Here is a 26,700-nt window from a genome sequence, read left to right as displayed (position 1 = left end):
ATATGCTGTGATTTGTGGGATAACTCCTGTTGAGAGGCTGCTCAAGGCTGTTCTGGGCTCCAGTGACCAGGCACTGGGGCTGTCAGGGTTTCCTGTCTGTCAGGGGGTGCAGCCCTAAAGATATCTCAGCCAGCCTTTTCCACAAACCTTATTCCTGTGTAAAGTTTTAATGATAACAGAAATTCCTTAAGAAAACTGAAATTACTTCTAAAAAGTATTAAATATGGCTGAAAAAGTGCACAAACTTGAGTTGGATCCACGGGTACTTTAAGAATTAAAAGACATTTTTCATGGAATGGTGACAGGAGCTTGTTTCCTGCATGGAGAGTTTCCTGGGAGCCTACAGGGCTCGTAAACTCAGTGGGGTTGGATATTAACCATGACCATACAGCCTAACAGAAGGAATGGGGAACAGGAGCCTGAGTAAAGGTGTTCCCATAGAGAGCCCTGGTGGAAAGTGAAAAAAACCAACACAAAACACAAAAGGTGATGGGGACTGACTTTGTGTGCCAAGGCAGTGTGAGAGCTCTGGAGAGTGTCAGTAGAGTGAGCAGCACTCGAGTTTGATGTGGAAAAAGAAGGGAGAGAGAGGCAAAGGGAGGGGACAGGAAACTGCTGTCATGAGGGTGTCCTGCGAGGCTGCAGCGGGGCTTTGGCCAGTGCCAGGTGTTGGCATGCTGCCGTGTTTTAGACCCCTCCTCAATCTCTTAATTGTGTATCTCAAAATTCAAGCTCCGGAGTAATCAGCAGCAATATTGCCAATAACAGCGAGGGCTAATTAGGATTTTCCTTTTCTATTAATTGCTATTTTTCATCTTCTGAGCTTTAATTATAGCTGGCAATTACGCAGACCAGGGGTTATTACGTGGGTTGGGAACAAGCGCAGGTGAGCTGAGAGAAGCCGCGTCTCGCCCCGGCGCTGCCAGTGGAACGCAGCGGTGACGGCCGCGGCAGGAGGGCCTGGAGCCGAGGAGAGCTGCAGAGCAGCCACACTACAGACCCCAGGTGGAAGCACATTGCAGGTGACTGGCAGGAATCAAGTCACCTGCCAGCAAGAAAATGACAGCAGTGTCTGCTGGAACCAGTGCTGGTCCAGTGGCACTCACTGCTCCATCTCCTATCCTCATCCCTCCTCATGCTGGGCACGTGGCGAGGGCTATGCTCCAGCCGGGGCTCAGGGCCCCACCGCTCCAGCAAACAACATCTGGAGCATTTCCAGTCCCACTTTCCCCACTGTTTCAAGCCTCAGATTTCAACCAGTGTTTATTTAAACTGGTTGGTCATAGCAGAGTTAATTTTTTGGAAGGCTGAGCCAGACACTCTTGGCAGCTGGACAGGAAAATCTCAAACAAACAAACAAAACCTCCTTAAACTGTAGGCATTGCTTAATTCTTCAGTCTTAAGTACAAAACACCTTAGAGAAATCATCCATTCTGTAAGAGTAACGAGGCCAGAGCTGTTTCATTCCAGGATACAGCCTTTGGGTTTTGGGTGGTTGTTGCTGTGGGCACAGCACTGAGCTGGACCCACTGGCACCGAGTGTCACAGAGGCCTGGGCGCCTTCCCCGTGGGACAGGGCATGAGTTGGGGCAGCCAAGCAGAAGCACAGAACATCTTTTCCTCTGCATTAAAAACAAGAAAAGAAAATAAAAAGCATAACCAGCACTTTTCTGTCCATTCTCCAGGAGCACAGCCTCATTTTGGCAATGGATATGAGTGCATGCACACACAAAATAGAAATGAGAAACAAACAAGTGAAATTGGCTAGAAGAAAACATTTAGTATTTCCCTTTGGAATGTTTTCTACACAAATACCCAGGTTGTGGATTTCATGCTGATTTGGTTACTGGTGCAGACTGAGCTTGAAACACTCTGATTTAACACTGAGGTACTGAGAAAGTGCTATGATGGCCAGTGAGGTAGGGGAGCTTTTCCAGGAACCCCAGGAATAACGTGGGATAACCCTGCATGGCACTGGGGATGCTGGGGGCTCCGGCTGCTGCTGCAGGGCTGAGCAATGACTTGGTCTCCCAGACTGTGCTCCCCTCCCAGGCCAGGACCTACTCTAAGTGCTTTACCTGGCATGTGCTTGTTGAACGTGCACTTGGGAATATCCAACAACATGGACACAACAGAGTCCCTGGAAAGTTGGTTCTGCCATCAGCTGAACTTACCACTAATGAGTTTCCTTGTGTCTAAACCCAACCTTTCTTGCCCCAAGTTAAGCACACCAGCTTTGTTCTCTTTGCTGAAGGAGGTAGCCTGTCCCCTGCCCCTTTCTTACATCTGTGAGCACTTGAGGCCAGCTGTGTCTCCTGTGGTTGGCTCTTCAGCCTCAGTGACCCATTTCACCACCTGACCTCTGGTTTTTGGTTATTATCCACCCTGTCATTGGGACTTTGAGCTCTGCTGCCCTGCCCTTCCCTGCCAAGCCAGTGGCCATCCTGGGCAAGGCCAGCCCTGTCAGATAGTGAGCAGTTCCCTTCCTGCCCCAGCTGCCAAGTTTGAGGGGAGCATGGTCCTCTGCCGGAGTGGCCCCTGGTGATTTGCACCTGGGGGTGCTGACGGCAGAGGGGAGCATGTGCTGTGCAGTGCAGCACCACCACTGAGAGTGGAGGCCCTGGGTCTTGGACTGCCCAGCCAAGGCTGGGACGATGACATCTGCAGGGTGGCACTAGCCATGGCCAGGCCAGCATCTGGCCATGCCACCACATCCTCCCTACACAGCTCTGTCAGCAATCCTGCTCCCCAAACCCCATAGGGGAAGAAACTGCTGATGCTGAAAAAACCTTGCAGTACTTGGTGATGCAGACAAACATCCGTCAGGATCCAGACTGAGAATCCCAGTCTGGTTTTACCTCTGCCCCAAGACACTCAAACAAAGTTTTCAGAAGGAGAAGACTAATAAATCAAGACCATACTTCTCCAGGCCCTGCTCAAGGGAGCTGGTTAAAATTAGCAAGGAATGTGGGCCGGAGGAGCCCTCCCTCACATCGCAGCTCCCAAAGCCACGGCGCCGCACCGAGCCCGTCCCGGCTCTTCCAAAAAAGGCGATAACCAGTTCTGGGCCCATCGGTGCCTGTGCTCCCTGCACGCCCCAGGGCACGCAGGTGCTGCCCTTCCGACTGAGAAATGAGCTGCTGCCAACGCGAGGAGAGGCTGACTCCAATTTAAACGTTGGGAAAGGAGTGGGATGAGGCATCCCCAGGTCCTTGTGGGCTTCAGGGCTTTTTCTACACATCGCTAAATATTAATGGGTCATTCAGCCCAAACAGTTGAAGGGAGGCTGCTGGGGCTCACTGCATCCCAGAGAGGAGGGTGATGGAAGGAGCACCTTGGCCATGACAGCAGCCACAGCATGCAGCAAGGTCAAGGAAATGTCCCCTGGATGTTCCAGAGCCAGGTCCTACAATCCCAAGCATGCAGTAAAAATCAGGGCAGAACATGTTATTGCAATCCTGATGGAGCCAACAGTAGGTTTTGGGGAGACAGGGACAGGCCAAATGGTATGGTGCTCAGAAAACCCCAAGACACCTGCTCCCAGTGCAGGGAGGGCAGGAAGGGCTTCCAAAGGCTTCCCAGAATTTACTTCTTCTGCTTGTTGGAAATTGAGCATGAAAAAGGATGTCTGGCTGCTGCCTAACTTTACTCTGCAGGCAGCAGCAAGGCCCTGGCCGGCACATCCTCCTCAGCACACAACAAAGCCATCATGAAGTGCCCTGACCTTACGTGCCTCAAATGTCACACACAGAAGCAGATTGTCTCTGCTGAGCAGATGCCTGTTTCAAAAATTGCATGCCAGATTTTCCTGGTTGTTTCCAGGTAACAAATAACCTGTACTTTTTAAAAAAGCCTTCATTTTTCTTAAGAAAAGACAGTGGTGGGGGCACATTCACCAAGAACAGTGTTCAAGGCCAGGTTGGACAGGGCTTGGAGCAACCTGGTCTAGTAGAAGGTGTCCCTGCCCATGACAGGGGGTTGGAATGAGATGAACTTTAATGTCCCTTCCAACCCAAAGCAGTCTGTGATTCTCTGGCCTGTGATTCTACGATTAATTCTATGCCAGCCATTGATGGCCAGGTGGCAGTGACAGCTGCTCCTTGTCTGCCCACCACGTCACACAACTCACCGAGAGAGGGGAAGAAACATGTTGAGAGGTGAGTAAGATCAGGATCATCGGCTGCATCGCTTCTCTCTCCTCTTGTGCTGCTGTGTCTGTGCTGGGGCGGCCGTGAGCCGTGCCGGAGGTGGGACTGCCCTTCCTCAGCACGGGGATGACGTGGCGGTAACGACGCGCTCCAGCCTGCAGGAACCTCTGCAGCTTTTGGGTTTTGCCTCAGCCCATGTTTCTCTCCTCTAGGAGATCAAAGCAGGAGCACTGGAGCAAGCAGTGCCCAGCAGTGAGCCGGAACCCAAGGGCTCTCTTCACTATTGCCTTTCTATTTTAAGAACAGGGGATTATTGTTAATATATTTCTTGTGTTTGGTTTCTATCAGAGTCAGTTTGTTTAACTAATAGGCAGATTTATTTACTGAAAGGAGGAGGAAAGCAGCAGTTAAAAGAATACGGCAAATCCAGCAAATATTAATCTTGTCCCCAGAAAAAGCCACTGGCAGCACCTTGGAATTTTTTCAACTTTTCTACAAGGTCTTTAGATTGTAGTCAAAATAATGCCTTAATCTGCACATTCCCAACTCCAAGGTCTGGAACAGGAAGGGCTTGTGCTGAAGAGCAGTCTTTGCCGTAAAATGCAATGGAATTCGTTGAGCAACGCAGGAACGGATGCCAAAAACGTAATTCCCATTTATCTCAACAGGAGGTTCCTTACTGCTGCTCAGGGCCTACGGTATAGGCACTTTTCCAATTTAAAAGAAAAAATCTCCAGCAAGAGAGGACAATAATTTCAATTTATTTTGTTTCCTGACTTTTACCAAACAGAGCAGTTCCATTTTGTTTCTTGGACACAACTAATATGAATATTTGCCTTTGCTGAGAGGTGACACAAACTTTACATTTCCATGAAAGTGGAATTTTATTTAAAGGAAAACAAAACCAAATAAAACAGCAACAAAAACAAATAAAAAACCTCTTGAAAACTCAGGTTTTACTCTTGGATATTCCCATCTCTCTCTAAAGAGAGTGCTTCAGATCAAATATCCCACATGTGAAATATTCTTTGAAGAAGCAAGTCTCAGTGAAATATTTTCACTTTGAATGCCACATTTTGGTGAAATGGTACTTCCTTGAAAACGTGCCAGGTGATGATGATGATGATTACATCCTGTGCTGGTCCCCAGCCTGCCCCATGGTCTTTCCCACCCCAGAAGCAGCTGTGTGGGTGCTGCTGGCAAGGGGACACCACTGCCACAGGGGATGTGCCTGAGCCCTGAGAGAGCCAAAGCCAGCCTGTGGGAACAGAGCTGCAGCACCAAGCGTGGATCAGGGCTCTGCAGGCCACACAGGACTCTTGGGAAGAGCACTGGATGTGAGATTAATCTCTGGATTTTGGTACCTGTATCCACGAGTTACCTGTGAATGACAGTGATGCCTTACAAAAAGCAGACCACCTCTTTTGTAAATTCTTGGCAACACACTGCCATTTATCTCTGTGCTTATATTGGTGCAGAAAAACATTTGATTTTTTTTGTCCAGCTGAATTCCTTGAGGCTTCCTGTGGTTAAAAAAGAACAGTAAATTCTGAAATTTAGAAAAAATTAAATGCTGTTATTCTGAACATCAGCTGGCTGGAGATACTGGCAGTAACTTGCTTTTAACTCTAACATCCACAGTTCCTATTCTGAAGCTAAAATTGGCACTGACAAACTTTGGCTATCCTGACAGTCCCACTAAAATCAGTCAGACTGTTGACATGAGTGATAGCACACAATATATTGTAGTTTATTTGTGGTTAATGATTTATAGAATCACGGATTCTCAGAATTTGGGTTTGAAGGGTTTTTCCTTAAAGCTCGTCTCATTCCCCTCCCTGCCATGGGCAGGGACACCTTCCACCAGCCCAGGTTGTTCAGAGGTAACTGTACAGACAAGCACAGGATGTTTATCTGCCCTTTGTGAAGCTGTATGATGGCACAAGGTTTGAGCATTACTAAAACATCCCTTGTCTGTGGGCTCACACACTGGAGGGCGGGTTGGGGAGGGGTGGGACACTTGCTCACTTTCTTAACCATTTCCCTTCTGAGTGAACCAGGACACAGCTTTGCATGTGGGTCAACATCCAAGAAAAGTGAAATTAATTTGTTCAGAACATAAAACAACCATCTCTTTGCTCACAGAATTTGTCAGAGAGCTGCCTTTCTCCTTCATTTGCTTTACAAAATGCTAATTTTGCTTAACCACCGACACACAGCATTTTGTAAAAGAGAACCATTTTATTCTCATTATGATGTTTATGTTAAGAGGAAGAATGAGCAGCTTTGTGACAAGAAAACATCTGAGTTTTCCAAAGAAGAGGAGCAAGCTGGCTGTCACGTATTGTTTTGCTATTCTCCTATTTGCATATCAGAGTGATCTTTGTTAAAGGTTTGCAAATGAAACACTTGAGATCCGTTTTTGGTCCCCAGCTGAGGGCAAGAAGTCCTGGCCAAGATGGCCACAGAGGCAGGAGGACATGGTCCCAGTCCTGCTCACGTGCCATGGGCAATGCCAGCCTGGTGCTCACCCGTCTCCCTGCAGCTGCCGACATGCTCGGCTCTGAAGGAACGTGGATTTGCCCACAGCCTTGTCTTAAATGCAGAGCTAAGCAGCTGTCTGGTATCATCTGTCATAACCTGTTCTCAGTATCCCTGCTCTGTCTCGCCAGAGGTTTTCTGTCTGCTGTGCGAGCTGTTCTGCTCCCTCCACAGAGGGACAATGTTTTTCCCAGGGCGAGCTCTCCCCAGGCTTGGGACCATGGCTTGGGATGCAGACAGCAGCACCCCTCCTGTGATGACTCAAGGCATTGGGAAAGTAGATGGGGATATATTTCTGACATTTGCCACCACCGTGGAGTCCAGGGGCAGACCCTGCCCTGCCAGTGGCACCCACCCAACAGGGTTCCAGCATGACACACCACCGTGACAGACTGGGGACACTCCCCCTCCTCAGTCCTCAGTGCACTTTGAATATCCACCTCCACCAGGAAGTCCAAGAACTGGCCTTGAGCTGAGTTGAGTTTCAGGCTTTTATTTATTCAGGTCAATAGTTCTTATTTCTTTGATGCTGCTCTGTGCTCACCTTTTGTACATTCATTTTACCCTCTTCCTGTTTTATATGTTCCCTAAAGCCACCAAATCAGGAAGGATGGGTTTGGCTTGCTGAGCCTCGATCTTTCTGTCCATCAAACACTTGCCATCTTGGGGACCCAACTGTTTCTCACCAAAGAGCTGAAAAGATGCTTGCACTCAACCCTTACAGTCACTCTGTGCTCCCCATCCTCACAGGATCTCTGCTCCAAAGGGACAAGATTGATGCTTCCTCCTGTCACCTACATCAGGCCTCTCTTCCTACCGCTTCAGCCAATGTAAAACCCTTCTGATGAGCCGGGATTAGGCCTTGCTCTTTCTTGAATCGGCTGATCATTAAAGGAGCCCCCCTAATGGAGACACATTAGTGATTTGAGAGGTGAACCATTTGCTCTTGTGAGTACAGAACAGCACCTGGGATGGCATCCATCTGAAAGATGATGGTGCACTGATCTTCAGAAACCCAGTAAACTCTCCTGGTAATCCTGATTAGGTGCTAATTTGAGCTGCATTTTTTCTGCTCTCTTTCACCCTCATTTTCTCCTTGCAGGCTTTACAGTTTCCCTCCATTCACTATGTTCCTCTCCCAGGAAGGCTGTGTTGGAAGAGCAGATTAAACCTTTACACAGGTAGCTGTGAATAAATGTCTGTGAGAATTTGCTACCTTCCAGCAGTTTTAGCACATCTCTTGGAAAGCGCTTTCTGTGTGTGAAATACAGCAGGCACCATCTCAGCTGATCCAGCAAACTCCATCTATGGAGATGTCACCTTCTTCCTGTAAGTATATTGAGTCCTCTTGATACTGGTTTTTGTTTGCTTCTTTTGTTATTTCCTGTTTCCACAGGCTGATAACTCTGAAAATCAGTCCCTGAACAACAAATCGTGGGAGGGCTGGTTGTCTCTGACAGAGCTGCAGCACCCAGACATCAGCCATGGTTCTACCAATCACCAACACATCTTTGGGGAAAGGCGTCTGTCACACCACTCTGTTCAGCATCCCTTTCAGCAGAACTAGTGCAGGCATCTCTACAAAGTTTTTTTAGGCCTCATTCCCAGTAGCTCTTTGAAGGAAAATACTACAGCAGCTGAGCAGCGGCTGGATGCAGAGGCATGTAAACCAGCCCTGAGAGTGCCAAAACAAATGAGCTCGTACAGTGGGAAAGCTCAGGCCTGCAGCCCAGGGGTGAGTCCTTCCCTCTGCAAATCCCTGCCAACAGGCACACGTTCACTGCAGCACAGCTTAGTTTGCATTCTCGTCACTGGATGCTCTGAAAGGCCAGATTCCCTGACACTCAGGTGCAGTTCACTCCCCTCTTGCTTGTCCCCACCTCCTGAGAGAACACAAAGCTGAACAGAAAGGAATGTGGTAAGGGTAGATATATGTTCGTGTATTTAAAAAACAAACAGGAAAAAGAAACAACATGAGTCAATGGTAAAGCAGTTACAGAAAGGAGCACAAAAATAATCTCCATGACAGCACCATATCAAAGGCTGTGTGTGATGGAAGGGCACAGAAAGTACCATTAGACACAGATGAAAGCCTACCTGGGAAGGGGAGACAAGGGAAAGCAACAGAGCTCGGTCACTGCAGGTGTGGAGGTGACTCCTCAGGGGCTGAAAAGCCTCATTGCTCAGAGAACAGTTGCAAGAGGAGAACAGGCAAGGCTGAACTGCTGCCTCCACTCTGGGAAAGGGGGCTGACCACTTGGCTGAGGAGCAAGGCAGTCTCTGCAAAGTTTCCTTCCCTGCCACAGCCATGGACGAGCTTTTGGTTCCAGTGGTACATTTCTTGACCTGTCTCTAGGGAAAACCCCAAAGAAACAAAGGCAGGAGCCCGGTGTGCATCACAGCGGGCCTGTGCTCTGCTGGGCACCTCTCTGGGGCCTCCTTTGTCTGAAGCCAGTATTTCAAACCCCAAACCTCATGCAGTACATGAGGATGGCATTGGTGCTCACAGCAACCTGGGGTTGGACAGAGCCAGAAATGTTTAAAGAATATCTGGTTTATATAAGCCAGAATAAAAAAAAAGCAGAAGACTAGTTGTATTTGTTAACATCAGCATAGAGGTAAGTGCGGGAAATAAATGGCATATCTAAGGACTCAGGGGGAAGGTGGGAGGGGCACAATCTAGGAATACGTGGGTCTTTTTGCCAGAACCGTAGGTTGAATGTTCCTATTTAAATATGTTGTTAATGTCTTTATATAATTAATTTCTAAGTTGGTCACCATGGCAGCAATGGCAGACTCACATGAATGAAAATAGACTTCAGCATAGATGAGAGCAGAGAATAGCTGGAAGTTGTTTTTGCCATCCCTATTGGTTTTGGATCCACTAGTTCCCAAAAGAGTGAGTTTCCCCAGCAAGGGCTGATTCCTTTGCCAAGCTGCTGGGAGCTGGGCACCCTCTTCCTGCCTGGGATCACCTTCCAGGCATGGCACAGAGCTCTTTTTCATCACATTGAACTTAGGACCCAGACTCAGATTTATTGCCATCTTCCCAGGTTTCTTTCTGCTACTGATCAGCAAAGACAAATTTGCTCCCACAGCAACACAAACTACCTGCCTTGTTTGTTTAGTTGGCACCTGTGTAAGGAGTAAGCGAGCCCTCATCCTGTATCCTCCTAAATCCAGCAAAAAAAGAGAATCCCACCCGGCTCTGGAAGCAGAGGGCTGATAGTCCCCAGGGACATCACCCAGCACTCAAAACATCATTTCCAAACCCTTCTGCCGGAGATCTCAGAGGAGAACAAGGCAGGAAGAAGCTGATGACGGCACAGAGCTGTCGTCTCAGCTCTGGCACTGGCCTCCAACCCCCTCATCATCCCTCCCCATCAGCTGTGTCAGTCCTGTTTTCAAGGATGGAATATTCACAGCTGGAGAGGGGAAAGCACAGACACCCTTTGGAACAGCTGAGTAGCTGGACATTAATTAAAACAGATCTAGGGATATTAAATTATCTGTGACTGGTTAATGACACTGCAGAAAGCTCGCCAGTGAGAGAACTATAATGTTGCCATGGACTTGTGGCACTGGCAAGGATGGCAAGAACAGACGTGGATACCAGGATGTCTCTTGCACAGAAGGAAAACCCTGAGTTGTTCCTGGAGTTCTGTAGGAAAGTGTCTGTCTGTGACGCAGGGCCATGGAGGGAACACCAGCAGCCTCTCTTTGCTGACGCCATCTGAATGGCATGGTGGGAATGGGGCTTCCTCTAACTCTCTGCCTTGACTTTCTCCTTGAAGAAAATCTGGTGGAAGATTTACATTTGTCTATGTTAACGTAAACAGAGAGTGGAAAAGGAAGTTTACACCAAATAGAAAGAGAGACAACTTTCCAAACAGGCTTTTTGCTGTGAACCAGCCATGCTTGGCTATCCAGGGAAGGTCCAGGAGACAGCTCTTTGCTGGGGGGTCACACGGGCACAGGATGCTAGGGATTTCAGTGCTTCACTCAGAAAAAACTGATTGAGATCAGACTCATCGGGGATTAGGTAAATAAACTGCTTTCCTGTTCTGCAGAGAGAGAGGCTGGACGTTCCAGTCATTAGGTGGAAGAGAAAAAAAACAGCTGAAAAAGGAAGGTAGTGTCAGCCTTCATCCATTCCTAATCCACAGGTACCGAGCAGCAGCACCAGCAGCAGCATTTCTGGACTGTCAAGGATGGGTTTTGTGAGAGAGATGATCTCAGGACAACTGACTGCCAGTCTCAGGGCCTTGTTCCTCGGCTGGGCTGGGCACCTCAGAGTGCGGGGGCAGCTGGTTCATGGAGCACATTGCTGATCTCAGCTCACACTTCTGCTCACAGTGGGACCCCCAGGTGCTGAGGTGTAGGGCAGAGTTCAGGGGCTCTCTCGGGGTGCATTGCAGCGAGGTGAGGGCCAGGCTGTGCCCCCAGCCCGCCAGGCCACAGAGCCCCTCTAGCACAGGCTCTGCTCATGTTCTCACCAGCCTCCTGTGGCCTTGCGGCTGCTGGTTTCCTCCCTGGTCGGTGTCGTGGCAGTGGTGCACACACCAAGTCCCCAGACAGCCAGTTACGCAGCCAGGCAGGGGGGAAACCAATATTTGTTTATTTCACATTTTTTTATTTGTTTCTAGGAAATTGAAACACAACTTTTATCAGAGATAAATTTGCTTCTGTAACCACGAAGGTTTCTGCCAGAGGCAAGTGCCGCCTCTCTAGGAAGGGAAGTTCAGCCAAAGGCTCTTCTAGGCTTGGTTTGTTTTCCAGACCCACTGCAGCAGTTTTCTAGTCTTTTGACCAATTTCCATGTAATTTGATAGGGACTGAAGCATATTCACCAGCTGCAGGTTTCACTGAGGAGAGGAGGCAGGAGCACAGCCAGGAGGGACCCCAGGCACTGGTGCAGTGGACACCGCTCTGAATGGACAGATGGACACTGCTCCAGACAGATGGACACCACTCCAGCAGACAGATGGACAGACAGTGCTCTCCAGCCCAGGCTCAGTCCTTGGGCAAGACGACTGCCTGGTCTAGACCTGCTTCTCATTTTGCAGTCTGCTGAAGGCCTTGGGATTAACGAGGTGATAACTTGGGCTCCCCAGTACAGCAGCTGGGCCACAGCCCAATGAGCAGAAAGTGAAGCACCAAACTATTTATGTTCCAGTTCCTACAGCTATTTTTAATAGAGCTTCAGAGACTTGCTGTATTATCCTGCCTTTTTAGTGTCTGTTTCTTTTCTTAATCTCATTTCCCCTGCCCTTTCTTTATCTTTGGATCAATTTATACCATCCTTTTTATCATGCTCTAATCAGAACACACTTTATGATTTCAGATAAATGTAGTCATGGTAATTTTCCACTCCATTTAGGTCAAGTCAGGATGAAACAATTTTTTTAAATCTTATCTAGTAACCACCAGAAATGGCTCCTTGTTAAACTGTCTGGCCCCTTGCTTTTCTAACTTTACTAGATTTTAATGTCAACTGTCAGTCTCCTTTTTTGGGTTCTTCAGGAAATTGGTTCTGCACTGAAAGCCAACCCATCAACCCTAGGAAGAGCAGCAGGGTGGTCCTTTTTCTGGCAGGGGGTGGCTGATGAAGCCCTTCCATCCCTTGGTCCCACAGGCACAGCCATCCTGTGATCCCCCTCAGGCCACAGCAGCTGCGTGGCATTGGCCACACTGCCACATGTTGGGCTGTGCACAACTCTTCACCATCTAAAATTGGCCTGTTGGAGAGGGGCTCCCCAGCACCTACAGGCACAGGGAGTGGCTGGAGGAGGGCTTTGCCAACAGCTCATGCAGCAGCCACTATGACAATCTGCACTAATCCACAGAGACTTGGTACCAGCCCCCCACATCCTCTCTGACAAGGCCATGTCTGGGATTTATCCATTTGGGAGTGCCTTGGGAGTGGCAGCACCGGCTGGGGAGAAATCCTGTGCCTGAGCTCTGTCCCAACAACACAAGCCCAGGTTTCGCTGCCGTCACACCAAGGGTGCAGCTGTGGGCGCTCCTTGTGACCCTGCCTGGGTTTCAGTGTGATGGTGATGGCACTGTTGGCGTGTCCTGTGACCTCGGCTGGGGGTCCACTTGCTCTCTGCAGCCAGTTGAAATCTGCCTCACTCTTCTGAAGTATTTGGAGCAGGACTTTGTTAGCTTTGGGTGACACATGCTGCGGTTTAATAATATCACTGAGAATAATACTGCTCAGCTTTGCGCAAGCTCACAGAATGTTAACCATCATTTCATTTGATATTGCATGATTTCAAAAGCATTTCTGTGCCAAATTGTCACACTGCTCCTCTATTCTGTCCTCTGAGGATGGCATTGGTTCCAGCTTTGAAGTGCAAATACCAGTCCCAGAGCTCCCACTTCCTTGCAAAGGTTAAGAACACATTTATCTGCTGTGCCTGGCTGGCTGGAGAAGGGTAGGAGATGGGGGCTGGAATGAGGGCTACAGCTCAATCCCAGTTTGGCTACAGCGGGCTTTGGAGCTCTGCTGGTTATATTGTCCCATATTCTGTTTACATTTGAGGGGTTGTTTTATTGAATATTGCAGCTATTGGTAAAGATATGTTCAAGACTTCTGAGGATGTGTGAAGTGAGGACAGAAGTATTTGGGATAAACATTATTTTTAAACCTCAGTGTAATTAGGGCAATTGATCATTTTAACTTTAAAATCACAATTGAACTGTTGGCCAGGGTGCTCTGAGGATGGACAGTGGAGCACGGGATCCTCTGCAGAGGGGGAGTTGGACTGAGTTTGGGGCACCAAACTCAGAGTTTCGGGGCAAGGGACAGCTCCTGTTCCCGGGGGACCGAGCAAACCTGTCCCGTTCCGCCCGATGGGCGCAAGGGGAGGGGAGGGAGGCTTCGTTTTGCGGGCAGCGCTGAGCTCCCAGGCAGAGCCCGGAGGATGCACAGTGCCTCGCTGCGGGATGCAGTAACGGGACGTGCCCCAGCGAGGGCTGCTCTGCCCGTGCCAGCCTCTAGCCCGGCTGCCAGCACCCTCTCCCGCGCCTGCAAGGGCACAGGCACTCCTTCCCAACAGCCCTGCTTGCCCTCGCAGCACGTACAGCTTCTTCTCGCCTGACTCACGGCCCCTCCCCGCAGCCCCGGATCCCCCTGGCAGCCACCGGGGAGGCGCGGGCAAGGCGGCTCACGGGGACCCGGGCAGCTGCGGGGGGACAGCGGGGACAGAGCCTGGGGACAGCGGGGACAGACCCTGGGGACAGCGGGGACAGAGCCTGGGGACAGCGGGACACCGCCTGGGGACAGAAGGGACAGGCTGGGGACAGCGGGGACAGAGCCTGGGGGCAGCGGGGACAGCGGGGACAGACCCTGGGGACAGCGGGACACAGCCTGGGGACAGCGGGGACACAGCCTGGGGACAGCGGGACACAGCCTGGGGACACCAGGGACAGCCTGGGGACAGTGGGGACACAGCCTAGGGACAGCGGGGGCAGCCTGGGGACAGGAGGACACAGGCTGGGGACAGGAGGGACAGGCTGGGGACAACGGGGACAGCCTGGGGACAGCGGGACACAGGCTGGGGACAGCGGGGACACAGCCTGGGGACAGTGGGGACAGCCTGGGGACAGCGGGACACAGGCTGGGGACAGCGGGGACAGGCTGGGGACAGCTGGTCTGCGGTGCGGAGCGGACGGGCAGGGCAGGGAGGGAACGGGGCAGGGCGCAGCTGGAGCAAAGCCGCCTGCCCTGGAGGGTGCGTGGGCCCGGCATGGCCCTGCAGAGGGACGGCAGCTGCCCCAGCGCGGGGCTGGGCTAAAACTGCCCCGAACGCGTGAGATACCGAAATTTTGAGATGGTGTCCAAAGGGCTCATCATATTCAGTGCCATCATCTCTCTGCTGTTCACATATGTGAACTCCTCTAGAATAAAATAAAATCTGTGCTCCCCAGTAGTCTGCAGAATTGAAATTCTGTGGATTACACCACAGATATTGCTGCCTGACAATTAAAGGTGGCAGCACTAGGCCCAAGAGTGCTAAAATCAAAGGGAAGCAAAAGGGAAATTACTTGGTAATGCTTTTATTGGGTTCTAACAGCTATCAAACCACAGCACAAATGGCTTAAACTGTGTAACTTCTACTTTCAAAATGAAACTGGAGTGGAAGAGAACAGACTGCCTAGGCATTAATCTCTTGTCTTTCACTGAGCTACCTGAGACGTAACAGGACTCAGTGCCACAAATCCCTCTTTCAAGGAGCCACCAGCCCCTACATGATGAGGCCATGAGCCCCAGAAGGGTCAATGAGGTGCAATGAGGTCATTTAATCTGAAAAAACTCTCTAAGATCGTCGAGTCCAACTGTTCCAACCAGCACTGCCAAGGACACCACTAAGCTATGCCCCATGTGCCACATCCACATGGCTTTTAAATCCCCCCAGGAATAGGGACTCCACCACTTCCCTGTACAGCCTGTGCTTGGGTTGGACAGACCTTTCCAGACAGGAATTTTCCCTAATATGCAACCTAAACCTCCCCTGGTGCAACTTCAGGGGTTTCTCTCTTGTTCTGCTGCTTGTTCCTTGTGGAAGAGACCAAAAACCACCCAGGTCTTTGCTTATCTGGGGATGGGGGGTAGGTTTTTAATTTATAAGCTATTTGTGACTTACCCAGGGAAGGCAGCTCATATATAAGGGGACTTGCATCCAGCCCTTGCCAGATTTCATGCGTCCTGCTTTTACAGAAAGAAAAGATAATGTGACATGTCCTTATGGCTCTCAGCTCCTCTTGCCTCAGGGGTGCCACTGACACAATGCTGGAAAAGCCCCGTGCTGAGCCCTCCTACCCAGTCATGGTTACGGCAGCAGCAGCTCTATGGAAACAGCTCTCATGAAAACTGATTTAATAAGTTTGGAGCAGTTGGCTGTTTGTTTTGGTCTGTGCTATAACAGGGGAGAGGGGAACTGTTCGTTTGGGGGTTTTAAGATTCCTTCTACGTACAAGTTAGGAAGTAAACAGCCTAAAGACTTGAAGTGAATGTTATCAGGAGTATGGTGCTCTAATTATAATTGCATAACTCATATTTCAATTTTATGGGAATATTAAAAGGATTCCTGGGAGAGTTTTGAACAGTCTAAAAGTGCAACAGCACAAAACCCAATAAACCTTGCCTTCTTTTGGAGGACATTTCCTTAAAGGGCCCAGTTCAGCTGCCAGGGCTGCACTCTGTGCACAACTGAAATTTCCTCAAACTCCCTAAAAGATAAACTGCTTCCACACTAGAATTTTCTCCCCTCCACGCTATGGAGTAATGATAGCTTTTGCTGTTGTCAGGGCTGGAATCCAGAGGACTGTGTGAGTGGATGCAATGTATAAATATTTTCAGTGCACGCCTGATTTGTATAGAATGCAAGATGTATTTATAGCCCTCATGAACACAAGACGGATGTGAGTTGAGAGGGAGCCCTGTCTGTGTGGGCAGGAACACTTGCTGACCTCCACAGCAAGTTCGGGGGGGGTTTGAGGGGCAGGAACATCATCAAACTTCTCCCCCTTTGCAGTCCTGGAGCTGCTGGCAGGTCCAGTTACCATGGGCAAAGCCGGGCAGAGCCAGGATCACAAGAAATCATTCTGTAAAACTGCCACCCCCTGAGCTGTGCTTGCACATTTGGGGTGAATGTGGCTTCATGTGGCTCATACCCCAAGCACATACCCCACACACATTGCTGCTGGGGGCAGGAGGAGAGTCCTCTGAGCTCCTCCAAGGGCACACAAAAAGCTCGTGGCACAGCCCAGTGTGTCCCAGAGGGCACATGTCCTTGTCCCAGAGCAGAGGAGTAGGGAAGGCCACTCTGCACCTCTCTGCCCCTATGGTAGCTGTCCCAGGAGCTGGGAAGCAGAGCCTGGATGCAGGTGCTCACAGAGGTGTGTGCCCATGGTGGTGTGGGAGCAAGAGGAATGTCCAGCAGCTTTGCCCACACCTGAACCAGGCAACTGGGGCAGCCTCTGGGGGAGGCAAACAGAGGGAAGGGAGGTTGTCTAGAGGAGAGTGAGGGTGGCCAGGGTGGCCTGTAAGGTGGGAGCGGGTCCCTGGGGCACCATTTCTGCTGCAGCCCCCACAGAACCAAACTCCCAGAGCAAACATGGGATGGGAACAGCCTGGAATGCCTGACAGGCACATCGGGTCTGAGTGTGTGGGGCTGGGGTCAGCAGGTGTCAAGGGCCAGGGCAGCCTGGGGAGCACAGGGCTGTGGGGTGCACAGTGTTGTGGGGTGATGGGGAGCACTGCTGCTGCTCACAGGGAGCAGATGTTAAAATAACACCACTCCCATCTCACATTGCTCTGTTGATTCAGAAGCCTTAACTAGAGTTTCCCAGCCCTTGTCCCCTCTGATATCCAAATACAGCCTGCAGGAAATACTGCCTGTGCTCCCTGGAGTGGCGGAGAGGAATGGAGGGAGGGAAGGAGGGAGGCGGGGGGAGGATAAGTCCCAGCTCCTACGCCCATGGCCTGGCAGCAAAGAGCTGCAGCCCCTTGATCCCATGTGGTCCCCCAGGTCCCCTCAGCCCCTAAGATTCCACAGGTCCTCAGGCTCCCCACCCACACCCCTGACTTCTTCAGGCTTAGCAGAGTGAGAAAGACAAAATGTTGAAGCTCTCATTCCCACTAGGAAATAAAAAATGTCCTTAATATCTGGGCTATCATCATCTTTTAGGTCTTCAGACACTGCCATTTCATTACTTGAGTATTTGTGCTTTAACTGCTTCACACCCTGAAGCACTTTCTGAAAGGAATTCATTTGGGAATCCTACTTCTCACAAATAGGGTCCACTGGCATGAGCATGAGAGGACACCAAGAAACCTGAGTAAATACCCTGGCTTGCTTCAGAGCTTCACTGCTTTTAGTTTCCAGGGTTAAATGAGTTTTCTGAATCTCCAGTTGTTGTTCTAATGAAACTGCAACATACTTACTGGGTTATTCATCTCATTCTCCACGTGCTCTCAATCCTGACTCAGTCATAGTGACAGCTCCTGCATGGGAATATGAACTCAATCAAAAATCATGCTCTGGGGTTGTAAGCCTTCCCAGGAAAGGATTAAGCCTTGCCTACAGGCAAAATTACATGTAATATTAACAGGTGTTCATTCTATCGTGGTAAATTTTAGACAAAATAAAGCTCAATGAATCATTTTGTGTAACACAGTGCATTGCTTAGTTTTATATACTGAGAACCAGGGGATTAACTGGGAACTGGAAACCAATCTGAAACATGCACTTGTGTTTAAATGCATGCACTAAATACAGGCACAGATTTGGGCACATGAAAACATTCCTGTGACCTTTCCTGTTCAGCCAGACACACCCTCCCTGTGTGTGCAGGTCATGGCTCCAAGCACAGCCCGGCCAAGAGCTGGGGCTGGGGGATCCTGCAGGCAGGGGATGATTTTTGGGTAAAGTGGCACAAAGAGAGCTCTCCCCACCAAAATGCTGCTCTCTGGAAAACACACTGACCTCAAACAAACGCCTGCTGGTCACAGAGCAAACGCTCCCACAACTTTGTGCAGTTGTGCCAAGACATCTATGCAAACCCTTTTATTCAAGTTTCCTCTGTTTTCTCTCCAGAAATTTTCCAGGCTTCTTCAGCCTATGCTAAGCTCAAAAATGAGGAAAAAGCTAACCCTAGAATATGTTATTACCCTTGCGAGGAACACAACTGCGGTTGCACTGGGCCAGAGGAACTCCCCAGTCCATGGCAGGGGGAACATAGCCCTGTGCTGATGCTCATGGCGTGAGAGGTGGTTCCTTCTCACAGGAGGAATGCCTGGAAGACCAAACCAGACCCAGCTGGCCTTTGTTACACAGGAGGTGAAGCAGTTTCAGGCCCAAGCCAGTCACTGCCCTGGCTGCAGCCACTGCAATCTGTGTCACTGGAGGAGTTGGGGTTCCTTGGGGCCACACCCTGCCTTGTGCCAGGGCCGTGTGCCTTTCCTTGGTGTCACAGCTTTGCTAATCATCAACTGCCACCTCCCCCCAGGTGAGACACTGGTGCCAAAATGGGGCTTGTCCCCTGCACCCTTTGGGGCCTGGGAGCCTTCCCCCTGCTCCTGCCAGGACAAGAAATCTGGTACCACAGAGGGGCAAATCCTGGGGGCTGAAGAGCACTTCTGCCCGAGAGAATGTGATTTAGATTAACTATTTTTAGCTGGATCTAGTGGGAGTTGAAGAAGGAGAGTGTCTTCCAGGAGATGCAGAATACCACGCTATATTGGGCGCCAAAATCGGAGCAGATGCTTCCAATTACACTTAATTCACCTCAATTATAGAAAAAGTAAAAAAAAAAAAATTATAGTTATACTAAGAATATCCATCCTCTGAAGTTACAAGTATTTGGCACTGCAGACTGCCCGCACTGAAGAGCAGGGACACTGTGACGTAACCAGCCCTGGAGCAGTTTGGGACCCTCTGCTGCTGCTGCCCCAGGGACACGGGGCTGCTGGCAGGCGGGGCTCACTTCACACTCCGTCTTCGGGACAGTATATCCAGTGTCTGTTTCCTGGCATTAACCAGCTTTGTGATGTATTAGTACATCCTGGAAAAAGTGTTTTGTTAGAGTTCACATAGTAATATGGTCTGGTGCTCACCCTGAATCAGACAGTGTCACAAAGACAACACTGTGTCACCCTGTCCAGGTGACCAGAGGCTGGGACTAATGCCTGGAATCACAGCCCAGCTGGACTCACCACAGCCACAGCAAACAGTAACAGTCTGTAACATGCTTGAGACTGGGAGATGTTCCAGTGTGCCCATGTTTCACACAGTCATATCCTTCCTGGAGAGAAAGAACTATCCCAGCTTCCTGGTGGTGCATCCCAGGTAGGCAAAGGAGCTCACATTGGCACACCATGACTGGTCTTGGATGGTACTTCCTCAGTGCCAAGTCATGAGTCACTTTTTCCTCTGGCTTTTCCCTCTGACAAACTCTTTCCTACAGTCATGCTGCCCTTTTTATCAGCTGGAGACAGACATCAAAGCCTGGGGTTTCCACCCGCTGCTCAAGGAGGGCAGGCAGCTCCAGCTCAGGCACCAGGGTGTCCCTGTTCAGCTCTTGGCTCTGCTGCAGCCGGGGCCTGCCAGGCACAGAGGGGCCCACATCCCAGCCCTGTGTCCTACCAGAGCCCTGGCCCCCCAGGCTCTTCCAGCTCTCCCATGGTCCCAGCCCCACCTCCAGCACCCCCAGGACCCAGACTGCCCTGGGCCCCCATCCTTGAGCTGCAGGCTGGACAGGTTCTTGACATTTTGTCAGACTTAAGGGGGAGAAAAAGCCGTTCAGTCAGTGCTGATTTCCTAATTCAATGTAACCTTTTCATATCCAGGCTAAGGACAGCTTGACATTTTGTCTGCAGCCCAGGGAGAGGCTACAAAGCCTCTCAGCTCTGCTCCTGATGCTGCTGCACGTCTCTGTGACACATTGTGCATTGTCAAACATTTGGAAAATATTAAACTAATTTTTAAAGCCTTTGTTCACCCCCTTGAGTCATGGAAAACCTACAGGGCATTCCACTCTACTCGGCCCACTCCCCCCCAAAATCCTCCAATTTACAGCTTCCCTGTGAGGGTGGGCAGGCCCTGGCACAGGGTGCCCAGAGCAGCTGGGGCTGCCCCTGGATCCCTGGCAGTGGCCAAGGCCAGTCTGGACATTGGGGCTGGGAGCAGCCTGGGACAGTGGGAGGTGTCCCTGCCCATGGCAGGGCTGGCACTGGGTGGGCTTTAGGGTCCCTTCCAACCCAAACAGTTCTGGGATTCTCTGATTTTCTCTAGAACATCAATATAACCTTTTCAAGACAGAAAGCAGAAAAAATACGTGTTACCCTTAGAGTAGGCACCAAAAGGAGGTCATGTCCACTTATATATCACTGTGCAAGTTCTGCAGAAGGGAAAGGGAAAGCTGTGTTTCAGAGATGGAATACCACCAATCTTGGATCCCTTCTCCTGGCTTCCAGTGTGTCCAGGACTCTGCTGCCTGAGCTCCCTCCAGCAACTTAACACATGGCCAGTAGCCGCTTTGTCCTTACCTATTGCTCTGCTCAAAGGGAAATATTGTTTAACATGGCAGAGAAGCCTTTGAAAATAACATCTTGGATGAATTAACATTTCATGTCTATGCTTGATTTGTTGTCCCTAGATAATGTAACAGGAGCAAGCTTTTGCCAGACTCTCTCATGTACCCTTTATGGGATCGTGGGACCTTTTAAAGCCTCCCTTCATCTGAACATTCTGCAGGTAGTGTTTCTCCAAAAAGCAAAGGTATCTTTCACCTTGAATTAAAACACCATGTGGGAGATTAAAGGGCAACTTTCCTTCCACTTTTCTGACATCCCTTTTTGTTCCAGAATCAGCCTGTGTCCTGTTCCCTATTGAATAAGTTGATCTTTTTCCAAACCCTACAATTTGCAGAGAAACTTTGCAGGCTGATTGTCCCTCAAACTGGCTGGAGTTGTTCCTCTTTTAATAACCATTTTTCAAGCTGCCAGCAGCTCTTAAAAGTAGTTTTGGATTAAAAAGGAAGGAAGACATCCCAGGACTTCATGTTTCTAATTATGCTCCCAGAGAGCCTTGAAATGACTTTCATGAATCTATACCCACAGCAGCCAAGTCTCTTGCTGCTCTCCACGTTTCTGTCCTGATACAAATCTATTCCCTTTAATGGGACTATTACTGTTTTTAAAAGGCTTGCATAAGGGTAGAATGGAAGCCAGTAGGTGGTCTCCAGCTCACACCTCTTCCTTTATTTCAAACAGCTCCTGAAGGAAGAAAACCAAGTTAGTTAAAATAAGGCCAAAAAGTCTTCTGTACACGTAGGAAGAAAGGCAGCAGATGCCCACCCATTGTTTACCCCTCAGGCCCCAAGATGAGATGAGCTCCCAAAGTGTTGTGAGTGCTGAGCTTCCCGAAGCCAAACACCCCTGGTGGGCCCAAGATTCCCATTCTCTGCAGGTCCTGGGTCCATCCACTGCCTGGAAAGGGAAGTGAAATCACATTGGCCATGCCCGGCTGGAGCCCAGTGCTCCTCAGCAAACCCACAGGAGCCAGCTGGCAGAGTTTGGAGAAAAGTTATTCCTAAATAATTGTCTGCATTTACAATTAAGGAAATTGTGTCCTTATAACAACTTCTCTGTTAAAGGCTGGATTTAGAAAAAGGCACTTTGCACTTAACCACATCCAGGTCTTCTCCATGCCTGTACTTCTCCCTGGCACTCATGAGTAACACAGGAACTACAGTCCATGTTGAAGACTGATGCCAGCTCACCAGGTAGCCTACAAATACGATGTCTTACAGAATTTTCACGTGAAGCGAAGCATTGGATATTATTCTCAGATTCACTTTCCTCTACTAGGCTTCTTGGCAAAAGTAGAAACAGGATCATGAGAATATTTTTTATCTGGTTATCTGTCTCTTGACAGCTACTGAAAAAGAAAAATACAGATGTTTCTTTAGAACTGCAAACAGTTTCAGCCATGAGAGGGGCAATAAACAATACAGGTTCATAAAGGAATTGAAATACAGCTTTGCAAATAAACTCATGGTGAGGTGTCTCTGTGGATGGCTTCTGGAGAGCAGGGAATAAGGAAGTATTCACTGAAAATAACCTGTGTCTTGCCTTGGAGTTACTCCAGTTCTTGTTCCAAGTTTCCTGCTTTCATGTCTTAGAGCAGAAGGAAGGAAAGAGTGGTGCCTGCATCCCTGCCTCTGCCTCTTCCTCTTTGGGCAGTCCCTCCACCTGAGCCCTGGGAGCTGGAGGGAGCTACTCTGCTGCCCATGCTCAGCTGTGGACATTTTGTGAGCAAGTTATGAGCTCTGTTCCTACTTCAGGAGACGAATAAACTTCTGAAAGCCATTTACAAGGGTTTATGTGTGTCAGTTTTATTGCTGGTGCAGTCTCTGAAGCATTCTGAGGTGGAAGGAACTGGCAAGGAGTTGCTGCTGCAGTCCCACCTCACCAAAGAGCTGTGGTCAGCATTCACTGCAGGGCTTGCTGAGGATGGACTTGGGAGCTGGGGCACAGGCTTTGCTTCAGAACTTGTCTGACAACTGACCCCCAGCAACAGCACCTGTTTCTGGGAAAAAGCTCTCCTTAAACCTGCTCAGAGTGGGAGACACAGAGGGAGAAAAGGTAACTCTTTAGAGGAGTTGGCATTCAGTATGAGATGCTTTTGCTTTGGCACATTCTCTTGTTCCCTACCAATATAACCATATGGAAAGTCCCAACTGGAAGTGCTGTACCTGACCTGTGTACCTGGCCAGGAGCTGCCACAGGATAGCAATTCTCAGCTCTCATGCTCACTTGCTGAAACACAAGTACATTGCTGTGACAGTTGGTTGGGTTTAGCTCAGCTTTGAAGGACCCAAAATCACACTGCAAAGGGAGATGCTGCTCGCTGGCACTAATGCTACACGTGCTGCCATCCCACCAGCTCCAGAGGCTTCCCACAGCCTCCTCGCATGGCAGGGACACGTGGAACAGAGGCACGGAGGAGTCAGTCCAGGGGGTGACAAAGGAGCAGCTCTGGGGCACCAGCTGCAGAGGGAACAGACAGCAGAGACTGCTTGAACACGGGGCGAGAGCCAGGGGAGGCTGTGGTGCAGTGCTGAAAGGAACCTGAGCAGCCACTGCATGAGAAGCAAACGTTCCACGTTTGGGTCAGCTCCAGAGCTCTCTCTGGTGAAGGTGAAGCATGGCAGCCATTGAGACCCACTAGTGAGGTTCCTGCCCTCTGACGAGTTTTTCTCTGGCTGGAAAAATCTAAGATATTACATAGAAAATCTAATTGACATAGGACTCGTGGCTGTGCACAAATGATAACCTTGCATTAGGGGTAGGGTGAATGAAACCCTCACCTGGTGTTAATGTTTGCACATAAGGAATCGTAAGGAAAACCTCATGCTGACTAATGACACAGGTATTCAGGACTAGAGCAAACAGCTGTGAATGCTGATCAAAGCAATCCATTGTCTCCACCATAGGCTGAATAAAAGTTCATCTTTGGCTCACTGTGAAGCTGTTGTACTTTAAATAAAGTGGCACAGCTGAACCTGAACAATTCATTGCCATCTGCTCTCAGGATCACTGTAATTCTCTCTTTTGGTTTTTTTTTTTTAGGGGATCCTTGCTGCCCAGCTATGTTTCCCAGCACGAGCAAGGTCTGCAAGCTGAGGTTTTGGGTCTAAAACAGCAGCTGCCATCAACCAGGGGTCGCTCTGGTGGGTCTCCTTCAGGGCATGTTGCTCGCACAGTGCCCTGGCCAGGTCGGGTCCTCCCGTTCCCTGTTCCATGCGGTTCAGCAGGTGAGTGTGTCCTCAGCGACATCCTCGGCTTCATCCTTGCCTTCATCCTTGGTTGTGCCTTCAGCTCAGTCGTCTCTGGAAGACCTGCTTCCTCATGGCCCAGCTCTCCACTATTAACAGGATTTAGCTAATTAGCTGTGAGCAGTGCTGTTTTCCCTCACCAATGTAAAGGGTTTACTATTTTTATCTGACTCTGGATGGTTTTGGTTCCAAGGGGATTAAGGTCATAGGGCACATATTTATTCAGATGCTGGAATTCTTACATTGTTTTTCCATTACTCAGTTGGGAAGGAGGAGCCTCAGCCTTCAACTCCCTCTTCCTCCCCTCTGGCTGCTCGCCCTCCCTGCCTCCCTCCCTGCCTCCCTCCCTGCCTCCCTCCCTGCTCTGCATGGGAAGCCATTTCCTCTGAAACAAGAACGTTCTCTACTTTCACTAGTGGTACAGAAACCAAACAGCTTATTTTTAAACACAAGTGGTGTCCAAGTGAGCAACAGAGGCATGCAGCCACTCCATACAGTGCCCTATTGTTTATCTGCAGCACAAGAGTTTATTCTAATGCATTTTTGAAGCTATTGCTTCCATATGTTGCTTGAAAGCAAGGGTTCTGCCTGGCAGGGCAATGTTATTTTCCTTCAGAAAAGCTCTCCCTTGGTACAACCCCAAAATCCCTCCACAGCCTGAACTCACAACACTTATGGTATTTCAGTGATCCCAATGCTTTGAAGTACAGCCTGAAAACATTCCTGATACACACATACTTCTGGTTAGCTGAATCCCACAACACCTTAGGCTCTGAAAAGGAAGTTTCCATCAGAAATTTTAACACCAGTGGATTCAGAGCATCATTTCAAGAGTTGCCCCTGTATGGCTATAACCATTTCAGGACTGGCTCCCCGATGGTGCTTAACTGCAGTTCATGAGGGATTGACTGCTTTCTGGTGCAGAAATCACACATGCTATGAGGCATTTTCCTCTGGTGTGCGATATTTAAACATCCATGTGGGATATGAGAGTACCCAAGTGAGCAAGGCTTGGCTTTAGAACTGCACCTACTGCAAAAACACTGAGATTCATGATGAGCCTCAGACCATGCAGGAATTTCTGCAAGAGTCTCAAGGTGGTCCTCATAGTTCTGCTTTCTGCTCTTAAGTTAAAGCTTTACAGGTTTCCATCTATTTTCCAGATGAGCAAAGCTACTGATCAGGACCTTCCCTGCACATCCACTGACCTGCTGCTGTGCAGTGGAGGGCCTTGCAAGGAACACGGAGAGCCTGGTTTGACAGAGGATCCCCAAATATTGTGGTGGAGTGGACAGGCCATGCTCCCACACCCTGGTCAGACGTGCCATAGAACTCATCTCCAGGTAAAATTTCCCACAGGCTGATGGCTCTGGGCTCAGGAAAGTTGTGTTGCTGTAGCTCAGATGAGGTGTGTGTCTTTTGTAACACAACTTTGGCTGAGGATCCGAAACCTCGTCAGGTTATGGTTTAGTCCTGATTTTCTCTTCATGCTGAGCTCATCTTTTATGATAAAATAATTTACAAATTATGGCCTGTTTCCTTCCCACATAGTAAAGGCCAGGTTGGACAGGGCTTGGAGCAACCTGGCCTGCTGGAAGGTGTCTCTGCCCATGGCAGGAGGGTGGAATGAGATGAGCTTCCAACTCAAACCATTCTGTGATTCTGTGATTTTATGAAAGCACACAGGTTGTTAGTCTTTAAAGTTCCGAGTCTGCATCAGTTCTGAGTCTTCTTTCTATCTCCTTCACACTGTAGGAGAAAAAATATGCTATGAGATGAAAATGATTGGGCAAAGAAGGCAGAGAAATATGGTACACATTTAACAATAATATTTCTATATAGAATTCCATAGTGTATTGAATCTATTTAATGAGTTTTCTAGATTAAGTAGAAGTCTGGGGAATTTTTATTATAATGCCATATCCCACAAAAATATCTATGGTCCTGGGAGAACAGACACCATGTTAATCTATTTCTTTAATGTTAGGTGATTAGGTAATAGCCTTTCTGCAGCAATGTTACACTGTTACTCCTTGTGTAATTTAGTTAAAAAGTTCTGTTCCTCTAGGCCTTCTCCATCCCAGCCTCAGGGCAGGGTAAGAAGGGTGAAAGTGCCGGTGGCTGTGCAACCTACAGGGTACAGACTAAATTTATGGCATTCCCTACATTTAACTACATTGGGATATTTCTATTTTTATATATTTTGTATGCAGGCAGTTCATGAAGGGATGAAGAAGACCAGCTTCATGAGGAATAGCCCCTGCTTTGCCAACCCACAGCTATAAGAGGCCTGGACTCCTCGATTCTGCCGGGAGCTGTGGGGAGGTGCATCCGACCCAGCCTCCCTCCAGCTGGTTTCCACACACACAGAGGAGTCACTGCCTGCTCCGTGTCTTCACCTCAGTGTCCCACCACTGTGCTTCACCACACAGTGCCTGAGGTTTACTTATAGATTTGAGGAAAATCAAATTTCTAGAAAAATGTAGGTACAGAAAAAGAACTGGAATCATTATGCTGGGTTAGGAACCCTATGGAGACAGCAGGTTTGAACTAATCACACAGACAGACACCCAAATTACATCATAGCTCTTGCTTGAAAGAAACCGAATTCTGAGAAACATGAAGTGGCTTAAATTATAAATTAGTTGCTTCTGTGTGTGAA

The 26,700-nt window shown here is 49.2% G+C and overlaps 2 long non-coding RNA genes across 2 annotated transcripts; one reads left to right on the top strand and one right to left on the bottom strand.

The window, feature by feature from the left end:
* Window positions 1-1,245: 1,245 nt before the first annotated feature.
* LOC109145846 lies at window positions 1,246-4,396 on the bottom strand. The gene is made up of 2 exons (XR_005602227.1): window positions 4,130-4,396; window positions 1,246-1,622 (listed from the first exon to the last, which is right to left on the bottom strand). It is a non-coding gene; the product is annotated as an uncharacterized LOC109145846 (long non-coding RNA).
* Window positions 4,397-5,444: 1,048 nt separating this feature from the next.
* LOC104694926 lies at window positions 5,445-26,700 on the top strand. The gene is made up of 4 exons (XR_752775.2): window positions 5,445-8,018; window positions 23,833-24,017; window positions 25,202-25,381; window positions 26,252-26,700. It is a non-coding gene; the product is annotated as an uncharacterized LOC104694926 (long non-coding RNA).

The sequence above is a fragment of the Corvus cornix genome, chromosome 6, assembly GCF_000738735.6.
Source record: "Corvus cornix cornix isolate S_Up_H32 chromosome 6, ASM73873v5, whole genome shotgun sequence".
In the NCBI taxonomy this organism is placed as follows: domain Eukaryota; kingdom Metazoa; phylum Chordata; class Aves; order Passeriformes; family Corvidae; genus Corvus; species Corvus cornix.
The sequence above is the reverse complement of the archived record's forward strand: the minus strand, read 5'-3'. Positions and strand labels throughout refer to the sequence as shown.